Here is a 7,999-nt window from a genome sequence, read left to right on the forward strand (position 1 = left end):
GCGAGGCGGCAATGCAGGATCTTTTAATAATCTCTCACAACTCAACTGAAAGCAGCCGGAATGCGCAGCTTTGAGAGGGGTTTGTGCACCGTCAGGGCTGGAAACGGGAGGGAGTGAGAGACACTGGGGAGAGTTTGAGAGTGTACAGAACTGTATGAGAGAAACAGCAAATGTAACAGGGCTGAGAGAGACTGCACTTTGTTAAGATTGGACCACTACTGTGAATTATTAAATTTTTACTAATATTGAAAGAAACACATTTTTCAAATGATTTCGCACAGTTTCGAACCACTTTCGCATATTAGGCAAACGAAATAACCATTGCACTATGGAAATGCTGAGGTTATATAATGTTAAAAACATAACCAGAGCCATCACCTACACAGCTGGCCTGCACTGCAAGAACTGGTTTTATGAGAATAGAATGACGGTGCTATATTTAGGACGGCTATGAGTGTGGCCGAAATTGATCAAGTGTTTCCCAGACTTTACACACAGGAACAGGAGGTGGCCATTTAGCAGCGATTGGTTAGGTTCTGGAATGCACTGCTTGAAAGTGCGGTGGAGGCAGACTCAATCTTATCTATCAAACGGGAAAGGGCGGGGGAGTGGGACTCGCTGAGTGTCGGCAGAGGCTCGACGGGCCGAATGGCCTTCCGTGCGATAACCATTCCATGATTCTATAAGTTAGTGGCACATTTCATAATGTGGGTGGAAGCAGAACATTGCATAGGGACATGGAGTGAATCGGCATATCTGCAGGCACCTGATTCAGGAGATTGGGGGGGCGCGGAAATTCGGGAGTTTAATGACTTTGAAAGGAATATTTTTGTTTTCTGCAGTTTCGGTCAGAGAAATGTTTGTGAAAGGAATTTTTTGCAGAAAGGGATCCAGCATTTAATCTTCTGCCTCAACACATCTTTCTGGGTGCCAGGGTCACATTTCGTTTCTAATTTATTCTTCTAGAATATATATTTCCTTTGCTGTTTCACAATAACCAGACCCTTGCTCTAAAGTGTGTCATGCTGTTTCCCCAGTCTCCTGTTGATGTTACCAGCAATGAACATTTTGAACCAGACCCCGAAAGCAGTGTGTAAAATGGCTTATGGTTTAAGAGTTAACTTGCTGAGCATCGATAAATTATCCAATTATGGACTCTCCTTCAGTTAGCATTTCTTTATTTGTGCAAAAGAAGATCATTGGTTAATTAACGATGTATTCCCGTGAAAGCAGCATAAAATGTAATAAAAAAATAATCAACAAACTTGGTGTTCTAACCCGAGAACCTGAGATTAAAAGTCTCATGCTCTATCAACTGTGTTAGTCGGGCTTCTGCTAAAGCTCACATTTTTGTCACTGATTCCAACCAGGCGCCTGTTGGCTCCACCCCAGATGTTTAAACTTGCTTTCGAGGAACTGCCAGGATCTTCTTGAATGGCCTACTCTGGCCCCTGATCCTTACATGCTTATCATCTTAAGACCATTCACAGAGCAACAAACTCACCTCTGAGCATGTATGAGGAGAAAGATCCAGAAAATATTCCCAACCGGTGAGCTTTCTCGTGTGAAGCGAACGTGTTAACCAGTGCACTGCGGAAACATCTTCACTTTCAGCACCCGGTCAGACGGAAATGTGAAGCGCGCAGGTGAACTGCTGAATCCCACTTTTAATGAGCTGTTCGTGGTACCAAGCAAATGAGTTTGGCTTAAATACTAAAAAGAAGAAAAGGGATTTGAAACCACTCTTTAAGAGCAGATTGCAAAGTGAACAGAGCACCTTCGAAAGCTCGGCCATCCAGACTGTAAGTTAAATTAAATTTTGAACTTTTGCGTCTTGTAACATGAATTAAATGAGGACATCTGGCATTTCTGTGCCTGACATCGGGGAAACAGTGAGACAAACCTTGGAGCAAGGTTCGGGTTATTGCCAAACAGCAAAGAAATTAACAAATCCGGAAGAACAATGACCCCAACTGATTTGAATAGGCGGCTTTTTGATCGGGAGTCAGACACACTACCGTTGCTCCACGAGGTCTATGGTAGAGTGTGCTCATGTTTGTACTCATTAAGGTTCCTGAAACGCAGTTTCATTTACCCTGCATTGGTGCAATGAAAGGGCTTCAAAATCCCCGGCCACTCCCACAGTGGGTCAGACAGCATCATCAGCAGTGCCCACCTGTCACTCACCCTCTCACGCCCGCTTTCATCACCTGCTGCCCGCGGACTGCAGCAAATCCAGTTCATCATCATCATATGCAGTCCGTCGAAGCGAGGATGACTTCCTTCCGCGCCAAAAACGGATGAGTTCACAGGTGTTTCAATGATGGACCTAATATTCCAGTTCCGGAGCTGCATGTTGAAGGGTGGAAGATGTCTGTGTGTGGATTGTTTTAACGTGTGGTGGCCCTTGCCCCCTCGCCATCACAAGGGATTGACAGAGTGAGGTCTTGGTCCAGAGTCAATGGTTATCCAAGACGACTGGAGACCATCTCTGCTGCACGGACCCAGTGTGCACACATATCGCAGTGTGGGCTGGCCCGTACTGCCCCTGGGCCCCTGGCCCAGAACTTACGCCGCCACTGATCCCCGATCACATCCCTCGACAGTCTTTCTCAGCTCCTCCTGTACCTTCACAAGTTCCAATCACCGACCTGGACTTTGATGACGTCACTCTTCGCTACCGTCGCCCTCCTGCACCAGCTCGCACTGTATCTTGCCGTGGTACACCACCACGCTGCACCCAGGCCGCCGCTCAACGCTCGTTTTATGGCCCCGAACTGCCACTGGTGTTCTCACGCAGGTCGGGGCCTCCACGATGCTCCGAGCAAATCCAATTACATGCCGTTTCACCGCACAATTCTAGGCTGTGCTGGTAAGCTGACTATATTTAAAGCTATCGCAGAAACTGCGAGCAGTATTCCCTGGTAGTCTAGTGGTTAGGATTTGGTGCTCTCACTGCCATGGTCTGGGTTTGATTCCCGGTTTGGAAATAATATTTACAGAGCAAGTTGACAAAAATAATTTAAGTTTGTGAGAGACTGAATAATTGTTTCACTCATCATTAATCCATCCACATGTGTAGCACACTGAAGGAAATTCAAATATGTTTGCCGAGCGACTGTCGAATTTTAATAACTTTTTATACAACCGTAGAATCAACAGATAAAGAGGATATTCTGCCAATAGCATTTCATATATCGCCCATCGTACAAGAGTAAGGAAGTCTTGCTACAATATTACAGGGCCCTGGTGAGACCACACCTGGAATACTGCGCACAGTTTTGGTCTCCTTATCTGAGGAAGGTATACACTTGCCTTGGAGGTGGTACAATGGAGGTTCACCAGATTGATTCCTGGGATGAGAGGACTGTCCTCTGGAGAGAGATTGTTTCGAATGGGGCGATACTCTCTGGAGTTTGGAAGAAAGAGACGTGATCTCATTGAAACGGACAATATTCTGAAGGGGATCGACAGGATGGATGCTGAAAAGCCCGGCTAGCTCAGTCGGTAGAGCATGAGACTCTTAATCTTAGGGTCGTGGGTTCGAGCCCCACGTTGGGCGATTACTTTTACGTTGCTTTCGCGGGTAAATATCATTAATGAACCCATGATTTTCTTTTGCACAATGATAAAAATGCGAACTCAGGGATGTTGATAATTTAATCAAATAATGAAAGCAGCGCCTCAGACCGCTCGGCCGTCCGTACTGTTAGATGCTCCAGTTAAAAGTTAATGCTCTGGAAAGTTTTAGACTGGGCGCTTGTTCAGGGTTGCTGGAAGGCCCAGTTTCCGGGGTATCCTCTCCCCCGGGGTTTTCTTGAGCTCTCTTCGGTGCACGGCGAGCTTTGGCCCAGCTCTGAGGTAGCTTGCATCCCTGGGATGGACAACAAACCTCTGAGCTCTGGAACTGGGGAAGAGCGAATAATTAACAAGTTGTTTGTCGGTTTCAAATGCAGCTCAGATCTGCTGGTATAAACCGATAGCATTTCTTTTATTCTGAGAAACAACGCTATCAGGGACAGTCAAAACTTCAATAACTGAACTTTAATAATTCATGAAACTTTAATCCGTGATGAAGTTTGATCCCCGATCTGATTTTACACAATCTGTATTTGAGGAGACTTGCTCATGGAACAAGGTATCCAAAACAGTTTGTATTCAATGTTATTCCAGACAAGTTTTTGCTTGATATATACTGTTTTGCGCAGGCTTGAACCAGAAATCTTTCACGTGTGACGGAAATGTGATAACCACGACACGACAGACACTGCGAATTAGCTCAGTTCCCAGAGAGAGGTGTTCAGCAACAAGCTGAAATGCTGAATGCCTCTCTCTGCAAAAAGATCCTTTCACAAACATTTCTCTGCCCAGAACTTCACCAAACAATAACGTTCTCCTATCAAATTCATTAAACGCCCCAATTTCCACATTTGCAATTTTAAGGACAAAGACTAAAAGCTTTTTCGATCCGAAAATTGCAGTAACCTCCTGTGTTTAATGAAAGGGCTTTTGATTGTTGACTTCTGTGCACACCTTGTGTTATTTATTTAATTCTTGGCAACCTGTATCACAACACCACCAGAGGGCCTACCTGTTGGAGTCACAAGTGATCCCAGCATCCCTTGGGAGCACGGTATATAAGCAGGCCACCCATGAGGTACCTGCACTCTGGAGTCTTATGAAAGGAGCTAAAGTCACGCTTACTCATTGTTCCCAGTACTTAGTTTCATCCTTTATTTTGAGCGTATCAATTGGCGATGAGACAACGAACAACCGCGCAAAAATGCAAGGAACAGTTGGTATCCTGGAGAAGTTCTCAGAAGTGGACTACTGCGAAGTCTTCGTGGAGAGACTCGACCAATAATTTGTGGCCAATGAGCTGGAAGGGGACGAGAACGCTGCCAAATGAAGGGCGATCCTCCTTACAGTCTGTGGGGCAACAACCTATGCCCTCATGAACAATCTTCTAGCTCTGATAAAACCAGCAACTAAATCCTATGAAGAATTGTGTACACTGGTCTGGGAGCATCTAAATCCTAAAGAAAGCATTCTGACGGCGAGGTATCGGCTCTACACGTGCCAATGGTCGGAGTGCCAGGTAGTGGCGAGTGATGTCTCAGAACGAAGGCGCCTCGCAGGACATTGCAAATTTGAAGGGTTCCAAAACAAATTCTGAGAGACTTTTTTATGCTTGTCATTGGCCATGAGGTAATCCTTTGCAAACTGTTGACTGTTGAAACTCAGGTTCTGAGCAAAGCCACAACGATAGGTCAGGCAATTTCCAACAGCTCATTTAAACCAATAACAGAATTTATTTCGAGTGGACTGGATGGAGGAACATGATCCAGGTAAAAAATTGTTCGCATTTTACATGAACTAAATGTTCATAAAAGTTTTGGAGTTGAAACTCACTGCATAACAGCACAGCTGGCAATCTTTGCGGAATATACTGATGTAGCCAAAATGCACAATGGCAATCTGGAACTGTGCGGCACCGAATCCTCGGGGAAAAAACAATTAAAGGCTTCGTCCCTGGGTGAGCTCGAACCACCAACTACTTGATCAACAGCTGAACGCACCATCCCATTGCCCCACAGAAACTAACTTAAACATGTGTTGCAAGACATCCCAAACCAGGGTGTCAGTCATTTAATGCTTCAGATTACTCTGACCGGGATGGAACTTGTCCACTCTCAGTTGTGCTATTCCCAAATGAAGTGTAGAACATTCATTGTGGATGTGTGGAAGCAGTCTGGTCCCGCACACTGCAGACACTTCCATTTTACGGCCAACCAGCTCTCCCAGAACCGGTGTGATCTACCTTCCAGCCTTCCGATGCCTTGTCTGCGACAAAGTATTCTGATTGTCCCGACGCCAGTATTGGGATTTAATTCCTTTTCAGCTCCTGACTGCAGATATTCCTGTGATTACACGTGAACTAAATGCTTACAGGGACAGTTGGATTCATCAAATCTTTGCTTGGTGAAATTTCAAAGAATGAAAGAGATGCACTTCAACTCCAAACCTCGTCACCGACTTGCTAACCACAACAAGCTGCTCCCGTGAGATGGAAGCCCAGTTGCTGTTCCAAGCTTGAATGCAGGTACAAGCAGAATTCATTCAAAGAAAGTCCAAGGCCCTGAGGCACCTGATTATTTGCACCAAACTCCTTCACAAAGTGTTGAGGTTCGTGTTGGATGATATGGGCACATCTTCCCCCACACTACAACACGTCAAAAAAAACTCAACGGCTGTAAAGCGCTTTGTCGTCATGAGTTCCTGACTGCAGAAATGTAAGTCCTTCTTTGCAAAATTTCGATGCAATTTCAAAATTATCAGCAAAATAATGGGCTCATCCAGGATTTGAACCCAAAACTTCTCACAACAAAACTGAAGGGAGAATCATGCCCCGTGACCAACAAGCCAACTGTTTGACAATATGGAGGTAACCATTACAAGAGTATTTTTTTGTGTGTCGCTATTCTTGATCAGAGAAGCACATGAGACCGAATCAGTGACTTTGCTTTTTCGTCCTGTCTTCTGAAGCGCCGCACGGTCCCACTCCGACAGTCAATGAGCTGTTGGGACGTTAGTGTATCAAGGCAGCGGGTGGCCACCCCGAGCGCAGCAGAGGGGATTCTGCATTCGTTCTCGATGGGACAGGATTTGCCGTTCTCTCTTCCTTTTGTCTGTATACCTGTGCTTTGGTTTCCCTATTTATTCCCCCTGTCTCATTTTCTAGTTTTCAATGGGAACAAAAGATGAAATGACTGCCACGATGGAACAATTTCTCTCACTCAAAGGTAGATGCACTACCGTTGCTCCATGAGGTCTAGACAGCTAGCCGTTGATATTCAGGTTCATATATAAATATATATAAATATATCGACAAGTATCGAACCTGTTCCCTGGTGGTAGAGGGGTTAAGTCCGGCGCACTAACCTGGTAACGATTCACGGTCAATTCGTCAAATAAATATAATTGAGATCTGTGAGACGAATATTAATTGCTGTAATCACCAAAAATAACCCCATTACTTTCTGTTACGGACCGAGCTCACAGATTTACTTGTTTCTCCTGCACATTGCCGGACATGTGTTCGTGGTTTAATTTTACAAACTTGGCAAATTTTCTGATCGCGGGGAGACGGTTGGAGCCTCTGTGGACCCACTGTGAGGATGTGGAAGTGAACACGGTGGCTGGGTGATCCGTGACATTTCTGTGAAGGGCAGCGGAGGAGAAGGATTGAGAACTTTCACTGTGGGACAGAAGTTGTTTCAGGTGAGCCAACACATTCCTGATCCTTCTCTCTTCTTAGGTAATCCCCGGAGTCCAGGATGACTTGCTTCTAAATTAAAATTCAGTGGTGAGCAGCACAGAGGGAGCTCACAAGTCAGCTCCCCTCTGTTGTGCCAGCTGTGCCAGAGGTTTCCTTAGTGTAGTGATTATTACGTTTGCTTTATCCGTGAAATGTCACCGATTTGATCCTTGCCAGAACCATTATCTTTAAACGTGCTGTGGATGAACAATCAGAGGTGAGTCTAGTCTTCTGGCAAATGCTGCCTGACCTGCTGAGATTTCCAGCATTTGCTGTTTTTATTTGCTATTTATTCTCCTGGCAAAAGGGCTACCTGATTCCTTAATTGCTCTTTATTTCACTTCAATAAATAGATAACTTTCAGTGAGAGAAAACAGATCCACCGGGGACCATTCGCGTGTGAGGCCAACGTGATATCCGCTGCACTTCAGCACATCAAAGGGCGAGAAACCTGAATATAAAGGATGAGCTCATAAATGTCAGGTGCAGTGCAGTCTGGTCAGTTGGTAGAGCATGAGACTTTTAGTTTTGAGCATTTGTGATTCAAGTCCCACGTTGATTGATAACTTTTCATTAAATTTTATATTACTTTCACGGAAAAACATAATTAATTAATCCATGATCTTCTTTTGCACAATTAAAGAAATGCTAACTAAAGGAGAGTCCATAATTGAATCGTTT

At 44.9% G+C, this 7,999-nt stretch overlaps 1 non-coding gene across 1 annotated transcript; it reads left to right on the forward strand.

Annotated features, from left to right (window-relative positions):
• Positions 1–3,489: 3,489 nt before the first annotated feature.
• On the forward strand, positions 3,490–3,562 carry trnak-cuu (transfer RNA lysine (anticodon CUU)). Its single transcript has one exon. It is a non-coding gene; the product is annotated as a tRNA-Lys (tRNA).
• The last annotated feature ends 4,437 nt before the right edge of the window (positions 3,563–7,999 follow it).

This window comes from Pristiophorus japonicus, unplaced genomic scaffold, assembly GCF_044704955.1.
Source record: "Pristiophorus japonicus isolate sPriJap1 unplaced genomic scaffold, sPriJap1.hap1 HAP1_SCAFFOLD_73, whole genome shotgun sequence".
Taxonomy (NCBI): domain Eukaryota; kingdom Metazoa; phylum Chordata; class Chondrichthyes; family Pristiophoridae; genus Pristiophorus; species Pristiophorus japonicus.